The sequence below is a fragment of the Mytilus californianus genome, unplaced genomic scaffold, assembly GCF_021869535.1.
Source record: "Mytilus californianus isolate M0D057914Y unplaced genomic scaffold, xbMytCali1.0.p SCAF_10, whole genome shotgun sequence".
Lineage (NCBI taxonomy): Eukaryota > Metazoa > Mollusca > Bivalvia > Mytilida > Mytilidae > Mytilus > Mytilus californianus.
In genome coordinates this window covers 24,415,665-24,438,636 of record NW_026262582.1, presented here as the reverse complement: position 1 = coordinate 24,438,636, position 22,972 = coordinate 24,415,665, and the positions used below count along the sequence as shown (strand labels likewise).

The 22,972-nt window shown below is 31.8% G+C and overlaps 2 long non-coding RNA genes across 8 annotated transcripts in view; one reads left to right on the top strand and one right to left on the bottom strand.

Annotated features, from left to right (window-relative positions):
- The window catches only part of LOC127717808 (uncharacterized), a 142,125-nt gene that overhangs the window by 48,627 nt on the left and 70,526 nt on the right, over window positions 1-22,972 (top strand). The window contains exon 1 of one of the 2 annotated variants that reach the window (XR_007989423.1): window positions 9,722-9,781. The exons of the other annotated variant lie outside the window; for it this stretch is intronic. This is a non-coding gene — a long non-coding RNA (uncharacterized LOC127717808). Of the gene's footprint in view, window positions 1-9,721; window positions 9,782-22,972 lie in introns of those variants that run through there. 2 annotated transcript variants of the gene reach the window in all.
- LOC127717806 (uncharacterized) overlaps window positions 1-22,972 on the bottom strand; it is a 120,954-nt gene that overhangs the window by 61,702 nt on the left and 36,280 nt on the right. The window contains exons 1-2 of one of the 6 annotated variants that reach the window (XR_007989419.1): window positions 4,753-4,821; window positions 2,057-2,111 (exon numbers count right to left, since the gene is read on the bottom strand). The exons of 2 other annotated variants lie outside the window; for them this stretch is intronic. This is a non-coding gene — a long non-coding RNA (uncharacterized LOC127717806). Of the gene's footprint in view, window positions 1-2,056; window positions 2,112-4,752; window positions 4,822-22,972 lie in introns of those variants that run through there. 3 more of the 6 variants (XR_007989420.1, XR_007989414.1, XR_007989417.1) reach the window with 3 other exon arrangements.

The following is a 22,972-nucleotide window of genomic DNA, read 5'->3' as shown; positions in this document are numbered from 1 at the left end:
TCACTGATGAGTCTTATGTAGACGAAACGCGCGTCTGGCGTATGAAATTATAAGCCTGGTACCTTTGATAACTATTAACCTAACCATGTGCCTGTCAGGGTAAGGAGTCAGTCCCAGTACTTAAAATCTTTCAATCCTTTATGGGTGGACATAGATAAATAAAATCGTATAATAAAAAAGCAATGAATGAGGTTGTTAAATTTGATATCTGACTTTTTGTGCTTCTTTGTTACATATTTGTTTTTTTTTATAGTGATTAAGATTATAACACAATGCTGACTGCTGTACCCCTATTTTTGATATTTTTACCTATTATGTTTGTTTGTTTTGTTCACGCATCGTTGTCAATATAATGGAATTTGATTCGACTGTCATACAAGTGCGAGGTTTAGCTAGCTATAAAACCAGGTTCAATCAACCATTTTTTACATAAGAAAAATGTCTGTACCAAGTCAGGAACATGACAGTTGTTATCCATTCGTTTAATGTGTTTGAGCTTTTGATTTTGCCATTTGATTAGGGACTTTCCGTTTTGAGTTCAGTATTTTTGTGATTTTACTTTTTGAAATGAAAATGATAATGTATAAGTGTCGTGCGTTGGTTGCCCTTCACTGGATTATCCTTTATTAACAATGCTCAAACTAAAAAAAAGTAAGCCTGGGATGTATATATACGTAAAAATGTTAGGAACTATATGACCGAAAGGGACTTGAAGTGAACTGCTAATTTCATCTAAGTAGATATAAGAAGATGTGGTATGAGTGCCAATGAGACAACTCTCCATCCAAGTCACAATTTGCAAAAGTAAACCACTATAGGTCAAAGTACGGGCTTCAACACGGAGCCTTGGCTCACACCGAACAGCAAGCTATAAAGGGCCCCAAAAATGACTAGTGTAAAACCATTCAAACAGGAAAACCAACGGTCTAATCTATATAAAGTACGAGAAACGAGAAACACTCATGAACCACATCAACAAACGACAACCACTGAACATCAGGTTCCTGAATTAGGACAGGTGCAAACACATGCAGCGGGTTTAAACGTTGTAATAGGCGCCAACCTTCACCCTACCTGAATTAATAGTGTAACATCACAACATAGAAAGACACACTATAAACTATCAATTGAAAAGGCATAACCCAATCAAAAGACATATTAACAAAAGCAAGTGATCATACACTCAACGAATAAATTTGATCTATGACACAATGTAAATACAAAATTAATAACACAAAGGGGTTACATGTATGTTACTCCAAAAACACACGTGTTGTGCGCACTGAAATAATTTCATAAGAATTTCTATGCTGTAATTTTTACCTTTTGACAATGATGTGCCTTCGTCGTTCCCTTCATACGGCTTGATTGTAAGTCCACTGACTTTTGCGAAAGAGCAAAAGAACGCTTAAAAATAGATAGAAATTATGTTTCTCTTCGTTCAACTGTTATGACGATTTTATAATTTGGTAAAAAATTGATCTTGTGTTATTACATAATGATACTTTTATAACATCAGGGATTGAGAATAAACGGTACACTTTTTCCTTTGTATTTAATTGGATCTCTATGCATGCATACACTTCCGGGTCTCTTGATATCGTTTTCGGTATTTATCAGAGTCAGCATTGCTCAAGCTTTGGTTTAAGTGCTACCTGCTGATAACATATTTTCATTTATTTATTTTTTTTTGTTATTTGTTGAATTGTTATACAAAAAAGGTAAGTGTATAATATTTTATTTCAACCTGGAATTTCACAATAACTGTACGAAATTAACTAGGTGCCTAATGTCCTATATCGTTTTACATTTGGCGTTACGAAGTCATGAACAACTGATGTTTTATTAAATTTTGTTTTCCGAGTCCGCTTACACTTTATCATATGAAGAAGGAAGTATCGATATAAAATGTTTTTTTCTGACGAAAATACTGCTCATCAATTTGAAATGAACAAGTTACAGGAATGACGTGAAAAATGGTTAAACAAATGGGGAATGTGAAAAAGTGTTAACATATATATAAAAAAAAAACGGAAAAATAAAACATTACCAATACCATTCAGTACGAAAACTGCAAGGAGGAGAGCCTGTGTGCGATTTCTTTTGATCATCTACAAAATAATAGAAATAATAAAACGTTTCATTATCCTTAAGGATGTTCGCTACTCATGTTTTTGACTTTTTGACTTTTTCGGAATCCTCTAGTTTTATCCATGTAGTGCCAATAAAAATTTTGCACGTTAACCCCTATTTTTCTTTTCATAATTTTAAAACATATAATTCAAACATCTATTTTTGAACATCTTATAAAATCCATGTTTTTTTTTCATAGTGTTTGAAATAAAAAAAGGTGTCAATGTTAAATTTACGAAAAATCTAGAGAGAATCTGAGAATCTTTTCCGCCAAATTTTCAATTAATTATATCTCTTATACAAGGATACGGACCTATTATTTTTTCTGCTTTTTAAGTTCCATTATTTATATACTATCAATTAATTACAGGCTTTTAAAAGTCTTGTTATTTTGAAGTAAAGAAGCGAAATCTTTAAAACAGAACATTTTACAAAAAGGATTTGTGTGGTAATCGTTTCTCGGAAGATCGAAAAACTTTTGAACAATTTAGAGTCTTTCAGGTAAAAAAAAAGTAATCTTTAACATTACGCCCTATTCCGTCTAAACGAACTGATGGTCACATATTTTGAATTATTTTTTCATATTCTGGATGTCTACTTCCTTGTTTGCTAAAATTTATTCATCATCTCTATATAAAACTTAAAAGATATGGTATATATATATATATATATATAAAGGCAACAGTAGTTTACCGTTGTTCAATAGTCATGATTCGATTAAACAAAAACAAATCAGGGTAACAAACTAAAACCGAGGGAAACACATCAACTATAAAAGGAAAACAACGGAACAACACAAACACTGAACCACAACAAAATCAAACGCCAACATACATAGAAACGGACTGTCTGATAACAACTGCCATATTCCTGACTTGGTACAGGACATTTTAAGAAAAAAATAGTGGGTTGAACCTGGTTTTATGGCTAGCCAAACCTCCCGCTTATATGGCAATGTTAAAAATACCGCTAAAATGACAACACCACGTGACAGGAATACAATACAAACAAACGAAAAAAACACTCAGCACAGAGAAATATATAAATAAATAGTATAATAGTACATTACAACTTATAAACCGCAGAATAACAACGGACACCTCCCATGAATTTACGAAAGCACACCAGGACACCACAAACGAAATATAAACTGCGCGTCATATGAATGGACCAACGTCACAAAAAGTGACGTATTTTTTGTGACGTTTATATTATCACAGGTAAATTTCTAAAAATAAAATAAATTTGTTTTATCTATAGACACATACAAGAATATTAAATTGGGTTTGAGTTTGTAATGGTGTTATTTTATGTATTTTTTTAACCATGTCGGTTTTTCTCTAAATCAAAACTGTGTATAAACAAAAAAAATCCTGTGCATATAGTTGCTTTGAACTTAAAATCATACAAATGAAGTAGCTGATTTTTTATCTTAACTTTTACATACATGTAGAAAATAAAAATAAAATATCTGTAATATAAGGCAAGATCTTATAAGGCTAAACAGTAAACACACATGAAAACACACAACATAAAACAAAAACCCTGTAGACGAACCACGAGTAACCCGACTATACTGACAAATTAGACATATGTGAAATGTACCAAAAATACAGAATTCAAACCACAAACGAAATAAACAGACAACAACTCAGTACAAAATGACACACCGGACCAACACGTATAAGAAAGTAACAACAAAAAGCCCGAAAGCGGGATATGTAAATACCGAACCACGTCGTCTCGAACATAAGACATAACAAAATATCTCCCAGGACTTACAAAAGAAACATCATAACTAAATACATGAATGTTGAATATATAAATACCAAAACACGTATGATTGCCAATGAAACAACTCTCCCCCAGAAAACAAATGACGTCGAGATTAGCAAATATAGTTCACCGTATGGCCTTTGCCATTAGGAAAACCCGTACCGCAACTGCAAGCTATGAAAGGACACAAAATGACAAATGTAAATTCAAACGAGAAAATAATGACCTAAAAGTTTGACCAATTTGATTCAAAAGTGTTATTTCTATAGAATACGTATTGCATTACAGTTCTTCTTAGAAAAAAAAACCCATTGAAAATAGAGTTTTTTCACTGGACTAAAAAGTTTTGTTAAATATTTAAGACCGTCTCAACCTTGTTTGTTGAAAAACAATATTGCATCTTTAATCTGTTAAACAGTATTTTGATTTGATTTTTGTTTTACTTTATTGTAACATGTATTTCTATTTTCTTATTCCAGAAATATGCCCGAAGCATTGTTTCTTTGATCGATAACGCATGCAATTTAAATGAAAATAAATTATTGCAGCCAAACAAACGCTGGTCCACTGGATTGTTCAGTCGTCCGTTTGTTCGATTTTTCTCCCGTTATCATGCACCTTTGATTAGCAACTCCTCATAACAAGTGGAAACTTAGTCCAAGTAGAGATTCCCTGTTGCAGTTTGAAGCTGTATTATTGTAGCAATCTAGAAAATGAAAACTCAATTCAAAACGTAACATTTATTCTTTTATATTTTATTTCCAAAAATTATGGTTTAACAAATTTCAAACTTTGTTAAACAATGCCCTTGTTTAAAGAAATTAAATATAAAGATTGTCTTACCGTGAACAGTGTAGGTCTGTTTATGTCGAAGAGAAATCTGGATGCTTCTTAAATATAAAAATTTATCTGACCTCCTACACGTTCCTAGGAATATGATTGGTTAAAAGCAATCGCGTGGAGACTGTGTATATTTCATTTGGGGTTAGTAGGCGGGGCTTATTTCAATACACGGTTAGTAGTGGTGTTACGTCCCTTTATAAAAACAACTAGGTGTTGAGGAAAAATTTGAAAGGTTTTAACAGATGAAGAAATTGATGATGAAAAATTGAAATAAATTCATAAAACACATTTAAAACTAACAAGTTGTTATTGTTGGCATTTGTTTTTGTATAGACCAATGGAAATAGGTTCTTAATACTAACGGTATTGAAGACTTGATCATTTTGAAAGGCCACTAGTCTAAATACCAAATGTTAAGATGCTTCGCTCTCACCCCATATGGAATTTACTGACCTCATATATATCGTATTAGGTCACTACCACACTATGTAACTAACAATACGCCCCACATGCAGGACAGCTTATACAGTTATAATCACTTTTCAACGTAGAGATGAAATACGAAGCAGAAGTGTGTTTTCATTTCATGGATAAGGTCCAGATAAAGTGATAGACTGTAAAATTAAATGTTTTATGAATTCCCTATATCTTTCAATGACACTTAATTAAACTTTATATTTGAAGTAGTGGTCACATTTCAGTAAATTAGTGCTAATGATATTTTCATCCCAAAAATTCCCTTACGTTGTACCTTTATAGCAATAGTATGATGAAATTAAGAAAGTTACCTTGCAACTGTTAATATTCACCCAAAGCATGCATTGACACTGAAATAAAGTATGCGTTATCATGCAAATAATGTGTTTGTAGCAAAAGTTTTTGTTCATGAAATATTTAGTTTATAAACAAGACATAGTATAATAGAAAGTGACAGTGGAGACTCAGTAAGAATATGAAAAAGAACAGAAAGATAAAATACAGACATTTCAAAGTTGAAGAATAAGCAGTTTTTTGTGATCAGGTACAGTAAGCATTACTATACTTCATGTTAGATTGCATGGTTTTTTTATTAGTGAGTACAAGAGTAGTATTCTACTCTTACACATGTGTCAGCGAGAACATTTTTGTAAATGATATCATCTCATATTAGCAAATAAAAACTTGCAAAACAAAAATCGATTATTTAAAAGTCAATAAAATGAGAACATTCATTATATTGAATTGAAAACATATAGCTTCAAGGGTGAAAGAGTAGATTTTACTCGGCTTCGTCTCGGTTGATAATATTTTTCTCGGGGTAACAATCTGCTCTCTCACCCTCTCGGCTTTGTGTTATTTATATATTTTCTTACGAATTTGATTCGTACTGGATTGATATTAAGCAGTTTTACTACAACTGTTAAAAGCACATATAGTTTTGAAAATTTTAAAACGAATAGAATACGGGCAATTAATATCACTTACTTTAAAAGTCAAATAATATATTGTGAAGCAAACAAAGTTTTATGGGACCTTCTTAAGTTGTTCGTGTTTAAAGTGATCATTAAATAGTTTCAAGAAAGCTGAACGCTAACAAAGGTACAATAAATATTCCTGTTTTACAGAAAGACAAAACAATTGAAACAATCATTTTTGAAAATTCTTTAAATCTAAGCACTTTGTTACTATTTTGTAACCATTTTTTTCAGGACAAATTTAAAATAACTTATTGACATATAATTCCTTCCTGAGAATATTTCGAAATACTGGTCCCAAATCAGTATTATTAACAAAAAATATACAATATCTCATGTGTCATAAGCTTTTATAAAAAAGAAGATGAGGTATGATTGCCAATGAGACAACACTCCACAAGAGACCAAATGACACAGAAATTAACAACTTTAGGTTTTGTTCACTTTATGTCTACAGTATTCTCAGCTTTTTAGCTGATAGTTCCACTAACTAGCAAACTATTAATGATATTTATCATAGTTTTCAAAGGCTTAACAAAACAAAATAAAAACAATTTGACTTTATACACTATGACAAAAAATAACAATTTACCCTAGACACAACCTTAAAGACTTATTCTCAATCAGTATATACATGTAGTATAGAGAAATATAAATAACACTCATTGAAAACAAAATACTCTTTACCAATTGCAAGAAAATATGTAAAAGTTTGGATCATTCCTGTTTTATATGTTATTAAATAAGATGAATTTAAAACTGTTAGAAAAACATGATTACGATTAAACTAAAGATGTGATTGAATTTATAGATAGTGTTATATCAAGTTTAGTGAATTATTTTCCTGCGACTTCTACTCCTGAATTGGAACATGTTTATATGTATCTTTTTTTATGAATTTGAATTCTTTGTGTTTCCTGAAACATTAATCAAAACAGAATTTGAGATTTTTTGTTTTTATAAGTGAATCAATCATATATGGTACTACTAGGGGGCGGGGGGTTGATAACATTGACTACCTATGAGAGTGTCGCACGGTCGGTCATATATTGAGACATTAATTTGTAAATTTTAGTAATTTTTAATTTTGGTAGGATTATATGTAAAAAATTGTCTTTTAAGGACAATTTATCCTTTAGGCAGTCAATTGATGGTTTCAAGCATATCTGCAATCTTTAGTTTTCTGGGTAGTGTTAAGTATTGTTTGTCTTTTCATCATGTTTTTCTTTTGACCAGCTGTGTTCTGATTTTCTTGTACATGGATTCTGATTACCCCCTTTCTCTCATTTTTTTGTAGATTTTTGTATTGTAGATTAATTTTTCTGTAAACAAAATTCTCTTCCTCTTTTTTACTTATGCAAAAATTGTCAAACTGGTTAAAAATCATCATTCAAGGACTCTTGAGAATTTGGTGTTTAAGGGAAGTAGCTAAATCCAATTTCTGAGCATTTTACCCTGTCAAATTTTCTGGCTCTACTATTGTTTTCTAAATATTAAACAGTTACTTGCACTTCAAATATATGTTCTATTTAGCAATTTTGACATGTTGTTTGATTGGAATGAACACCAGGAACAAATCTTACAGAAGACACTAGCGGACAAATTGGTTTCAAATGGCTTAGCAATCTCCGGCGCAGAGATCATATTCGTTCCGTTCTTTACTATGTAACACTACACTCAATATGAAGGGAAGTATTGCAAAGCACGTATGGAACTGATATGAACTCTGTGCTGGAGATTGATGGCTTGGTGGTTTCAAAGGAGAAAATTATGTTAAATTTTCAACTAGACATTATACAGACAATGGATTATGAATGCCAAGTAATGAGAATAGATAAGCTGATCTTAAGGGAGTACAAAGGACTGTATTTTGAAATACTAAGTACTGCGAAATAATTAGTTTCTATCACAGCCATAAACAAATTCTTAATTCAGATATTTCATATATTTTTCCTTAGCACAAAAAATTACATATACTTTTAAAGGAGTGTTTACAGGTGGAAACCCAGTTGAAATTAAACAAAAGAAATGGAACTCTTAACTAGAGAAGGTAAAAAAGGCCTAGTTGGTAAATCTGTTTTTATGGGCTTTGAAAATTTAATGAATGTGCATAATTGAGAATTTTATGCATCTTACATATGTGTTTTACTTAAATCATGGTATTGAACGTTAGGATATTTTTAAACTTTTAAATTAAAGACAAATTTTCACAAAACAGTCCATTGTGGTAGGTGCAAATACATGTGGATTTGTTTTGTGCATAAGCATAAATTCCCCCGAAAAAAATTCCAAAGAAATATAATAGATTGGTCTCTTTAAAACATTAATTTGCATCTCTGCCCCCGGCAACAGTTTTTTTGAGAAAAATCCCAAAAAGAGCAATGATCTCATCGAAAAGAGAAAGTCGAGTACACCTTTTTATGTTCTGGCATGTTTGAATTGACTATTGTGTCTTGAAATCATACAAAAAAAAAATATTTGATACATCATCTCGCTTCATATTCTTTTATTTATATATATTTAGGCTATAGGTTAATATAATAACATTTAAAATTTACAGTACTAAGAATTAAATATATAGGTAGAGTGAAATACCTTTCTAATGAGTCATGACAACAGAGTAGGTGTGTTCGAATAACAAATTTTTACTGAATGTACCTGACGACAGACTTTACAAGTGAATCTTAAAAATGCATACCTTCAAAAAAGCTTCATTTTTTGTGTGTGTTATCTATGGTAATTAGTCTTCAACCTCTGAAAATTTTTAGTCTGCCCTTCCACGAAATATCTAATTAGATTTTTTTTTAATTTTTGAACTTTCGAAAATTACCCCTGACAACCAATCAGACAATAGTTTTAAGATGACTAAAGAAAAGCATAAAAGTACATAAACTAGTAGATACATTTGTCTTTTAAAATACAACTGGCATATAAGGATCGTAATGATGGTATGTGGATAAGTTGATCGGTTTTCAAGAGCTAAATTGACAGCGCGTCATTACTACAATGGCTTCTATTTTTACGATTATAAAAATAATGTGGCGTAATGGGGAGATAATTTTGACAAAGTAGAATCCTGATTGCTTATACTCTCATAAAACATAGTTTACATATCAATCATCAATAAATGTTTACGCAAATAATGAAGTTGACATTTAACGTCTATTGACAAAGTGCTCTTGTTTTATCAATAAATGCTTTAGCAAATTATGAAGTTGACATCTAAAGTCCATTGATAAATTAAAAAAAGTGCACTTTGTTTTTGTATTTCAACAAATCTGGCAGTATAAGTGACACTTGAGGACAAATTGACACGATGTTTTCCATCATTTAATTCTTAGTAAATATACAATAAACATATGTTTGCCTAAATACTCTTTTCAATCTGAGAATGATGTGGCTGGTGACATTTAGATAATACTTTTATTTTATATGGTATTCTATAAATAAACTGTTATTTAGTCAGAATCAATGAGAAGTGAGCTATATTAAGACTTATTACATTAAGAGCAAATTACATACATTTTTTCCTCCTGTCACAAACTTTAACTGGAATTTCTGAAGCCTAAAAAAAGGTAAATATTTCACAATAAATTTTCGTCTATAGTATCAAATTTTTCAGCTTTTACAAAAGATGAAAAATAATTAATTTTGAAAAAATTGTCAAATGAACATCAAGTTTATTATTTCATGATTTTTTTTTTCTTCTTCTACATTGTACATTAAGAAATGTAATTGCTTTGTAAAGATTACGCCATCTTTGTTAAGTGATTAATAAAAAGACAATATAATATATAACAATATACATATAACATTTCCATATGAACATATTACTAATAATTTATGTATTTATGGTAGTTTTTTGTTGTAAGATGATTAATATGAAGAATACTATAAAGATGTTTATTTTCTAATACTGTGGATTCATTTATTTTCGTGGGAACCAATTTTTCATGGATTAAGGAAAAAATTGTGATTTCTTGGTTTTTCAAAAAGTGCATACAATCCGATAGAAGATTTGTACTTCATCGAACATTAAAATTGGTTCATCTGTACCCAAGAAATCATCAAAAATTGGTATCCCACAAAAAGTAATCCACAGTATCTAATTTGTGCAAATTATATGGCAAATTATTTTTGCAAGTATAAAAAAAAGAAGATGTGGTCTTTTTTATCTAGTCACTTATTCTGTAATTAAGGAAAGAAGATTTTTGGGGTTTTCATTTTAATTGTAAAATAGCAAAATTAAACCACTCAAAAAAAAAACACATTCAAGACAACAAAACAATAAAGATACTGAGGATTCATCATTATTTGAGAGATACCATTTTTTGTGGATTTCGTGGGTAGAGCTGAACCACGAATTTAAATGTTCAATGAAGGATAAACTTTCTATAGGCTTAAATGCAAATTTTGCCAAAACAACAAAATCAAATATTCCCCAAAATACAATCTTTCCTGAATCCACGGAAATAGGTAGACACAAATATTGAATCCATAGTAATTGAACTGTTTCCGAACAAAACATCCATGTTTATAGCACTTGATCTAGTTCAATTAAAATGGGTTTAACTGTGAAATTATTTCTTTATCTTCAACAAAATGGTGATTTAATTAACTCATTCACCTAATATTTTTGTTTCAAAATCAAATTCTTTGGATATTTTCCTTTCCTGATCATTCTTTATCTTGAAAAATGACAAAAACAAGACAATAGTATTTATCACAAATTCACCAAGATATACATTATCATAAAGGCACAAGACAAGCAGAATTGAGTTTTGCACTTGTTATGGACAGATCAGTCCTTAAAAAAATAGTTGACATGAGGATTTCCTGTTGTTTTTTCTGTTTGAACAGTACATAGATGAATATATCTAGACGCGGTCTTTCATAGATAGAATCCATAAAAGGGATGGTTCAAATTTCATTCTGCTTTTTCATGATCAGCCACTGCGTGAGGACTTTCTATCGAAGCTTGTTCATCATATGCTGAAATAAAATATGGCATTTAATTGAAAACATCATTATGTGTCTTGTCTTAATGCAAAACCACAATATATGATTGATTGTTGTTGTTTGCTTAACTACCCACTATATCTGTATTGACTGATCATGCTGATATGGTTCCATACAACATCAGTGCCTTATGTCAAAACTATACAACAACAAAAAAGAACAGAGTTGCAGTGTCCCCCACGTTGCACATATTTTATCTATCCAAGGATCAACGGCAATAACTAAAAAAAACTTTTGTTTTTGGTTCTTTAAAACTTTTTATAAATATCTTACAGAAATAAAGGCTTGAGAGCAAATGCAATGCAATTTCCGATATAATTGATATTTCCAAGGGCACAACTCTTTTTAAAATATTTGATCAGCACTGATTTCAGAAATTGTCCGAGACATCGCTGATATATAACTTTCTTCCATTTTGTACCATACAATGTTGAAATTGAAGGAATCCGGATTGCATAAGTTTAAATGGATTGAACATGTTTAATCCATATTTGACAATACTGGAGTTAGCTTTATATGGAATATTCAATCAAAGATAGATCCAGTTCAGATAAAAACGAGTATAAAGCAAAGATTAACAGATGAATTCATCCAACAGTGGCACTCTCAAATCCAAAACTCATCGAGGGGGAATATTACGGTCTTTTCAAAATCGACTTTGGCTTAGAAAAATATTTATTAAGACTTTCATCTGCAGATCGTAAAAATATTACTAAGCTGCGATGCTGCAATCTAAAAATACCAATTGAAACAGGAAGATGGAATATAATTCCTAGAGATGAAAATACAGTGTCATCTCTGCTTCTTGTCCATTGGAAATGAGTTTCACTACTTATTTGAGTGCCAGTCTGATGTTGATAAAAATATCAGAAAAATACATATTTCAGAATATTACCGCATTTATCCATGTGTTGAGAAAATGAAAGGACTGCTTTCATTTTGCAATATCAAAGTTTTTAAGAATTTATCCCTGTTTATTACGGATGTTCGCTCCTCTTGTTTTTGATGTTTTTGCCAGATATTCGGAATCCTTTGGTTTTATCCATGTAGTGCCATTAAAAATTTTGCCCGCTAACCACTACTTTTCTTTTCATAATTCTATTACATATAGTTTAAAAAGCCATATTTGAAAATCTTATAAAAGCCTTGTTATTATTTCATAGTTTTTGAAAGAAAAAAAGGTACCAATGTTAAATATTTAATTTTTTGCTGCTTTTTAGGTCCTTCATTTATATATTATCAATTTATAACAGTCTTTTATAAAGCTTGTAATTTTGAAACAGAGGAGCGAACATCCTTAAGAAATTACTTAAACTATTGTAATTATACTCTAAACTGTATGTTAACATTGCTTTGTAGCAACCATAAATACGAATATGTATTATGCCTCTTGTTACACATGTAAATATGTGTCTCAGTGTTTCAAAATAAAGTATATTGTTATTGATGTAAATCTGATATAAATCTGGGAAAAATTGTACATAACAATTGTACATGTGAGATCGGTTACAATGCAATTTTCCATAGTATTAATATTTTTAAGGGGCACAACTCATTTTAAAATATTTGATCTGCACTGATTTTCGAACTGGTTCGAGACATTGCTGATATAAACATTTGATATAATTTTCATACAAATCTGGCAAGAATTTTACACGTGAGAGCGCTAACAATGTAATTTATCCATATAATTAATATCCCCAAGGAGCATAACTCTTTTAAAATAGTTGATCGGCACTGATTTTCGAACTTGTACAAGACATATACTGTGAACAACAAATCTATTAATTTTGTAAAAAAAAGTTTACTACCGTACTCCTAACAACAAAATTACTATATTGAAATCTACCTGTGTACATTGTTTTATTTAACGCCATTTTGTCCCATTATAGAGTTGTCTTTTTGACACTGTTCCTACATCTTTTTTCATTAATATCATATTAATATTTTGTCATAGATCAAACTTATTCGTTCAGTGTATGTTTACTTGGTTTTGTTTTAATGTCTTTTTGATCGAGTTATGCCATTTCAATTGATATTTTATAGTTTGTCTTTTTATGTTGTAATGTAACACCTTTGTCTCAGGTTAGGGTGAAAGATGGCGCCTGTTAAAACGTTTAAAACCTGATGCATGTTATGCACCTGTCCCAAGTCAGGACCCTGGTGTTCAGTGGTTGTCTTTTGTTGGTGTGGTTCATAAGTGATTCTCGTTTCAAGTTTTTTATATAGATTAGACCGTTGGTTTTCCTGTTTGAATTGTTTTACACTAGTCATTTATGGGGCGTTTTATAGCTAACTGTTCGGCGTTAGCCAAGGCTCCGTATTGAAGGCCGTTTTTTGACCTACAATTGTTAACTTTTTATACATTGTGACTTGGATGGAGATTTGTCTCATTGACACTCGTACCACATCTTCTTATTTAAAGCTGTTATAAATCTATGATGTAAGTTTTATAAAAGTCTGGTTGTGCATGTGAGAGCGCAAAAAAGACCGGAATGACAGATGCACTGATAGAGACCTGGTATATATATATTTCTATGTCCCATACAATGCACCCCACGAAGGACAATAATTACCATGGCAACTTATTTAACTTTTAGATTTCCATTTTTTATTGCATTGTTGAAGATTTGTCATTATATTTGAAGCGTCTTCTTTTATTCATATGAAATGTGTATTATGAGTGAAGTGAAATAATTTTATCAAAGTATAAATGGAGAAGATAGACATGCCATGGACTATAAAAATTTCACAAGGGATTATTTTCATGGATTTTCTAATTTACATACAAAATAGATTAAATTTAACCTTCGGAATCAAGGACCAGTAAAATTTAAAAATAAAATCTTTCAAATAGGATTAGCAAAGTTTAAACTGTGATATAAATCTCTTAACAGTACATTATTTATTTTTAAAAAATGTGCCGAATTTATCTTTTTTTCAAATAAAGAAATACTTGGCATGAGTAAAACTTTTTCCTGTCCAGTACTACAGTGAAAATTTCACATAACATTTCATTGCATATAAGATAATAACCACTATTGGAAGTAAAACAATCAAATTTTCATCCCTTTTTTCCTGTTAACAAGCTTTGGTAACCATGTCACCAAATTTTGTTATGGAAATACCAAATAAAAAAAGAATAGTGCTTTGAAACACCTAAGATATAAGTTTACGACTCAGAATATTTTTTCTGCAATAAAACGCAGGGTTAATTACCTACAAATGTCAAATTGAAGGCAATTTTTTATTCGACCCTTTTTCATATAAAACCGACGTGACGTACTATGATTCGGTGGTATAACACCTTCATCAGTGCCAATTGTCCTGCTACTCATGTCATAATTCTATGATAAATATAAAAATAAAAACAAATGGTACGATTGCCAATGAGGCAACTCTCCACCAGAGACCAAATGATGTAGAAGTTAGCAACTATAGGTCACTGTATGGCCTTCAACAATGAAGTCTAGATCATTCATCTGCTGATAGAGCACCTGCTGATATAGCACCATCAGCTGGCGATATAGCACCTTTTTGGTAATTTTGATTTGCCTCCCTTTGTACAAAATTTTACGTTTTCAGAGAAAAAATAAAATATGGGATTGCTTAAAAGAAACATTGACGAGCTGTGCGCTTCCACAATCATTTTTAAATTACACATACATCCACAAATGTATTTTTCACAAAAAGATCTAATATAAAACTCTTTTCTTCTCGTTTTAACCTAATTTAAATTGTTTTGTCAAGATTTATTTGAAGTAATATTTTGAAAATGTAAGTATTTTTCATTGGCTTTGTAGTATCTCCTTTAGATTTAAATATTATGTAAACTATAAGCTTAAAGACTAAAATGTAAATTTCGTTAAAAATATTTTTATATAACGAGACAAATAATGATGCCTGCCCTGCCATATGCATGAATGCAGTTCTGGATGGAGTGTTTATATAATATAGAGTAATGGTCAACGACTACAGAATGGACACCAAAAAAAGGAATAAACGATAATAGAATAAACATAGAGAATATTATGTTAACTACAAACTAAAAGACTAAAATATAAATTTCGTTCTAAATATTTTTATATATCTAGACAAATAATGATGCCTGCCATATACATGAATGAAGGCCTGGGTGAGGTGTTGATATAACAGAGAATAATGGACAAAAACTATAGAGTGGAAAAAAAATGAATAGGAAATAATATGATAAAAATAGAGAATAATGGGATAATATAATTTAAAGAATAGAGAATAATGGGGTTCTGAAATATAAAGAAAAAAAAAAAAAACTAGGGTGCTAAAATATAACGAACATATAAAAATAGAGGAGGAGAGATTTTTTTTCATTTGAATTTATTGTAAAAAAAAAATGCACAACGAAATAACTGTGGTCTCTAAACTATATCATATCATGATTTTAAGAAAAGGTAAAATAACAAAAAAACACTCCGTGACACTTCGAATATCCACGTGCTTAATAAATCGCTTTCATAATATAAATTCCACTGCCGCTAATCGAAATTCACCTTCAAAATTTAGCACAATTGTGTTAAAGGAGGCAATGCCTCTGCAGCTAGATTGTTCAATCGAATCGCACGTGGATATCCACAAATGTTCCCGTGCAATGTCAGAATATGACAAACCTGCTCCAGATTATCTTCAGTGAACGGAAGAACTTTTTCTCTCGCCTTTTCATGTGACATTACTTGGAAAACCCCAAACTTCATATATCTTGTAACATGAACAAAACTGAAATGTAGTATTCAATGTAGGGCAAACTGGACGTGAATTTTTTAAACGAACAAAATAAGAATTTATACCGCTTCCGCAGACCGAAGAAATTCAAAAGTTTAATTTACCTACATTTGGAAAAACGCAAAATCAATATTGAATTTATTAAATTCCAACCACTTCAAACCGTCCTGAAACAACCAGGACGTCATTATAGAAAACAATGCTCCTTCGACATGAGACCATTAAACATCGAAGTTTAGCTATGATCCATTTATTCACGTACTTACAGGGGACCTCAACATCGTTCAAGACCGAGAGGTAAACTTTTTGAAAAAAGGACCAAAATATTGTCCACCGTCGAAAATAATTGGGAAGAGTATCGTCAGAGAAATCTGACAAAAAGTCACTTGATTGGGAATCCTTTTTAAATAAATGTCTGAATATTGTTGATATTCGCATATCACATTTCGAAAATAATGTAGAAGTAAATAAAGAAACAAGTAATACGCCAATGTCTAGGATTAAAAACAAAATTCAAGTACTTGCAAAGCATTTTGTTTTTGTACAGGCCGACAAAGCAGCCAACAATGTGGTGGTGGTATGACGTAAATACTATACGGAAGTCCTTGAGAATGAAAATATACATTCAATTGCATTCAAGGCCGTACGCTCAACAGCGAGTCATATAGTAAATAATCATGTCATTACCATGGCTCAGCTTAAGGCCTTCTATGAACATTTGACTTATTTAAATAAACTGCACAAACAAACCCGTAAAATATTGTTTCATCTCCGCCTCTATTAAGTGTTCTACTACTAATCTTTCAGTGCTTTTAATGAGTTCCTTAACTACTATCAAAGAACTTGTCATTAATTTTTGTAATTAAATATATGAAAAGTGTGGAATTAACCATTTTTGGAGTGTAAAATCTTCTTTGGATCTTTTAGATAAATTACTTTGTAAAATCCTTTGTTTCCGTTGACAGTGTTGACTTTTCAACTCTTTATACTACACTTTCAAACATTCTTATCATTGAAAAGTTTTGCTAAAAATTAAATGTTCGTTTGATAAATCTGGTTGCAAAGTTATTTGCTGTTACTTATATAAAGCCTTTTCTCAAATGAGAAAGGTAAATATGCTAGATATACTTACTGGAGGTGTGATGAGATGATTAAAACAATATTTTTTTTCCTTGATAACATTTATGTACGTTTCTGCATTAAAGTTTATCGACAGATCGTAGGTATTCCCATGGGCAACACTTGTGCCCCTTTAATAGCAGACTTGTTCTTGTACTGTTATATCACAGTTTATGGCCAAACTCAGTAAAGACCCGTCTAAATTCCATTTAATTGATAAAATCAACAACACTTACCGTTATCTTGATGATATTTTTAGTTAAATAATCAAGAATTTTCCAACTATACTACCAATATTTATACCCAAAGGAACTTACCTTAAATTAATCAAATATTAACAGCAGTATGCGTCTTTTCTTTGATTTAGACATTTCAGTTTTACACCAGAAACTCTACAAAAAAATGTTAATTTTCCTTTTTTGGACGGTGATGTACCTTTGGAACCGTCTTACGGTGTTTATTTATTCCAACGAGTACGCTATGCCCGTGTCTGTAGTGACGTTTTGGATTTCAATGAGCGTAATATATGTATTACTAGTAAATTATTAAGTCATGGATTTCGTTACCACAAATTACTTAAAACCTTTACTAAATTCTACCATAGATACAAAGATTTGGTTTGCAAGTTTGGCTGTACCTGTAGAAAACTGATTTCAAACGGAATAGCACATACTACATTTTACAGTGATGTTGTTAATCAAGCCCGGAACATTTTTTATATTTTATAATATATTCCAATTTCTTTTAAGAATGAAATATATTTGTAAATGGAACATTATTAAATAAATCATACATATTATTGACATTGAAATGCTTCTTCCGAATATCAGCAAAGTCAATACAATTAATTAAAACATGTTTAATAGTATACTTGCAGTTGCAAGGTACACATTGTGGTTCATCTTCATTTTTTAAAAGATACTCGTGTGTCACTCTAGTATGACCGGAAATTTAGATACGATCCAGGTAAACTTATCAATCCTTTAAATAAACTTATTCTAAAATGTTACCAATTCAACACTGTAATTAAATCTTTGACTATTGTTTTATTGGTAGAAATATTGATTTTGTTATCAGTAAATCAAAACCATACTAAATATTATTGTTATACTCATATGACTTTCACGGAACAACAATCTGTGGATACCTATATTTTGACATTGTACAAGGTCATGTTTTTCTCTGATTGTTAATGACGTCTTTGGATGTCGGATGTGTACTAATTGATATTTTAGTCTTAGATACACGATTGTTTTATTAGTTTTAATTGGTTTTGAACTAGCTGTCAGTAACTGCGAGTACTCTCAGATCTGTACTTAGTGTCTTTTTTGTTGTAAGGGATGAGGGATGGATAAATACCCTGCCACGTCCGGTCTGTGTTTTTGTTTGATGTTTTTCTGCATTGTATCGATCTGATGAGTTAATATAAAATTAATAAGAAGATGTGGTATGAGTGTCAATGAGACAACTCTCCATCCAAGTCACAATGTGTAAAAAGTAAACAATTATAGGTCAAAGTACGGCCTTCAACACGGAGCCTTGGCTTACACCGAACAGCAAGCTATAAAGGGCCCTACAATGACTAAACCTTTTTCAACAGATTTTTTAAGATTGTTCTTATGTTGTGCTGTTACACCACTATCCCAGGTTAGGGGAGGGTTGAGCGCTCACATTCATGTTTAACCCCGCCACATTCTATATGTGCCTGCCCCAAGTCAGGAGCCTGTAGTTCAGTGGTTGTCGTTGGTTCATATCTGTCATATTTGTTTTTCGTAATTGTTTTGTTATAAATTAGGCCGTTAGTTTTCTCAATTGAATTGTTTCATATTTTTAATGTCGGGCCTTTTATAGTCGATTTTACGGTATGAAGTTTTCTCATTGTTGAAGGCCGTACGGTTGCCTATAACTGCTTACATTCACTTCATTTGAATATGGGTGGCTAGTTGTCTCATTGGCAATCATATACCACATCTACTTATTTTTATATATGAAATAATGGGGTGCTAAAATATGCACCACGTTGCCTAATAATCTTATTTAGAAAAAATTCACACACCTGATTAAATGGGCATTTCAAAAGTCTGAATGCAAAATTATTTGTTCAAACTCTTTTGGGTCATTTTTAAGTAACAACAACTATGTCAAATGGACCAGCTTTGATACTATAACTGCCCTTGAATTTTTACTAGATAACATTTTTGTTCGCTATGGAGATTCCGTATATCGTCAGGTTATCGGAATTCCCATGGGGACTAACTGTGCACCACTTATTGCGGACCTGTTTCTATATTGTTATGAGTTACAACATATGACTAAAATCAGCAAAGACCCATCGAAACAACATCTGATTAAAAAATTTAATAACACTTATAGATATTTAGATGATATATTGGCTCTCAATAATGACGATTTCAGTATGTACACTAAAGAGATTTATCCTGCCGAACTGGCTTTAAATAAAGCTAATACTTACAATGAACACTGCCCTTTCCTGGATCTTGATATCTTTATCTTTAACGGGAAGCTTAATACCAAAATTTATTTCCTATTGTTAATTATCCATTTTTAGATGGTGACGTTCCCTAGTCGCCATCTTATGGTGTTTTTATATCTCAACTTGTTCGAATCGCTCGTGTATTTAACAACGTATTTGATTCAACGAAAGAAATCTCTGTATTACTGAAAAATTATTACACCAGGGTTTTCGATATCACAAACTAGTCAAAACATTTACTAAATTTTATCATCGATACAAGGGCATCATTCGTAAATATAAATCAACATGCAGACATCTTATACGTTCAGGTATTTCACATCCAATATTTTATGGTAATATTCTTTACAAAGCACAAAAATGTCGGCATTCACCTCAAAAGCTAACCAGACCTTTAAACAGACTTATTCAGGAAAGGATATAGTTACGATACTATTGTCAAGTCATTAAGGATTGCATATTTTGGTATTGATATTGATTCACTCATAGGGCCTTTGCATCGAAAATAAACACATTTATTCTAAAACCAGTTGTTGGCATGGTACGGGTTATGTTCTTCTCATATATTTTATGATGGTATGATACTTAACCCCTAACGGGAGGGATTGTACTTGATTTCATATGATGAAGACATAATCTTTCAATCAGTTTAACTGAGGTCTGGAGCTGGCATGTCAGTAACTGCTAGTAGTCCTTTGTTCATTTATGTATCATTGTCATTTTGCTTAGTTTCTTTTGTTACCTATTCTGACATCGGACTCGGACGTCTTTTAAACTGAGTTTTACTGTGCGTATTGCTATGTGTTTCTTTATTCTACATTGGCTAGAGGTATAGGGGAGGGTTGAGATCTCACAAAACATGTTTAACCCCGCCTCATGTTTGCGCCTGTCCCAAGTCGGGAGCTTCTGGCCTTTGTTAGTCTTGTATGTTTTTTAGTTTTAGTTCATTTATATGTTTTGGAGTTTAGTGTGACGTCCATTTTCACTGAACTAGTACACAATTTTATTTAGGGCCAGTTGAGGATTTTCTCGCTGCGTTGAAGACCCATTGGGGGCCTTCGGCTGTTCTCTGCTCTTTGGTCGGGTTGTTGTCTCTTTGACATATTCCCCATTTCCATTCTCAATTTCAAGTGTTTGGTGTTTGCTTTACGCAGCAACAGCCCAAAAATGCTATATCGTTGCGGCGATGCTTACATACAAAGAATAGAGACCATTGGACAAAATGAAAAGAAAAAAGTGATCAAAATGAATTAAAGAATAACAAAAAATGACAGTTACTGTTAAGTGGTTGATTGGTGGCGTTAAATGCCATTTAGGTTTTTATTGGTGGAGGAAACCGGAATGCCCGGATAAAAACACAGACCCTAGGCAGGTAAACTGGCAATCCTATAGACGGGTTTATCATTAATTGACCTAGAAAACATGGGCGCATCCATTAACCTCTCACGTGACCGATCCGCCATTACAACCGTGAAACATAACGCACGTGTATTGATCAAAACATTATCGGTTTTTTGTTTACATTTGTATTTCTTACATTTCTGATTTATTTTACTATGGATACTGCCGAAAGTTCTAGAAAACGTGGAGGCATTTTTTGTGCAGTTATTTGTTGTTCAAATAATCGTAAAAAGACTTCAGATGTGGAAAAAAAGCAATATGTGAATTACACAACGAGTTAACAATTGCACAATGACTACCCTAGTTTGATTCCATATACGTCTCATTTGATGCCTTCATACGAGCCAACAAACTTGGGTGGATCAAAGACGTATAAACAGAAAAAAGCTTTGCATGAACAGGTTATTGCATGGTCCGGTAATTTTTTATGGGTGATGCGCTACTAAACACAATCCGTTTTTTTTAAATAAACTTGTTATGAAAGTAAAATAACATTGGCAGACGAATGTTGACACGTTGTAAACAACTGTTAAAAACTTAAATTAATCTATGAAAATTAATCCGATGACTACAGTGCATCTGCCTCTTTTTGTATAGAAGATCCACACACCAGATGCGGATCCAGGATTTTGAAAAAAAGGGGGGGGAGGGGGGGGGGGGGGGGGGGGGGGGCAAACTAGACAAAATTTAGTGGAAGCGGTAAAATGTTTGGATTAACCACAAATGAAGCTAATAACAATAAAACCTACCCCGAGTCTACATGTAGTTATAATTGCAAGCAAATCAACCCAGTTTGAAGAGACGACTATCTTGACAGACATTCCGACAACATTAACTCAGGCAAACTATATCAGAGGAGAAAGGAGTTCAAAATTAAATAAAAGGGGACATCCACGTCAGCCGGTAAAGAAATATTATGAATGACAGGGATGCCTTATTGTATACTTATGTAACTAAGTTTTCTTCACTTTAGTGGAATTACTACACAATTTAATTTTCAACTGCGATATTGCAGATCAGCTGTTGCTCGATCGTACTTATGAGGTTAACACTTAGTTTGATATTTGGTTATTTGGGACGACGTTTTCATATTTCAAAAAGTAAGGCTTGTAAAACATTTAATTCCTGGGTGCAGTTCTTGCTGAAAATCTTAAAGGTTCTACAATCAGCTGCATCCATAGACAAATCCCAGCAAAACTAACTAATAAGGGCCCTTTTCTATAAGCCTTGTCTTAATGGTCCATATATGTAGGCCTGTGTGCTTATAGTATATATTCACTTTATTTTCTTTATACAATGTATACATTTACTTCTGTGAACTTTCCTCGGTAGATTATTCTGTGCATGAATTATAAAATTGTATACATTAGAAAGGATTTTTCAAAGGTCCTGGTAATCAAATAGTTTTTTAGAAACTACGTAAGCGTAGCTATAATCCGACAACCCGAAATTAAAACTCGGCAGTTCAGTGGTTCGACGGTCCGATATACATCCCTAATGTTATACTGTAATACTGTATTTCACTGATTTATATACATTAGGGACTTATATAAGAGTCTAATACAGATTTAAGATGAAAATCTACGAGACCTCTGTTTTGGGGTGGTTGGGAGTGGAGTTGGCAAAACACTAAATGACGCTTCTAAAACATAACTAATCATCGCTTTGAATTTACATGTTGGAGTCTTTGGTGGTTTAATGACATGATAGGTAAAAATGTCAAAAATTGGGGTACAGCAGTCAACATTGTGTTATTATCTTAATTACTGTTAAAACAAATAACTATTTTAAGGACACCACATCTGGCCTGTAATACACTTAAAAGCCTTATCTAATTACTTTATTATTTATATCACTTATAATTTTGCCGAGGTCAAATATGACTTCACATTCTTGTGTTTACATTTAATTATATGCGGTCTGGGCAATAGATGAATATCTTGTTTATAACTTTTTCACGGTTGTAATGGCGATC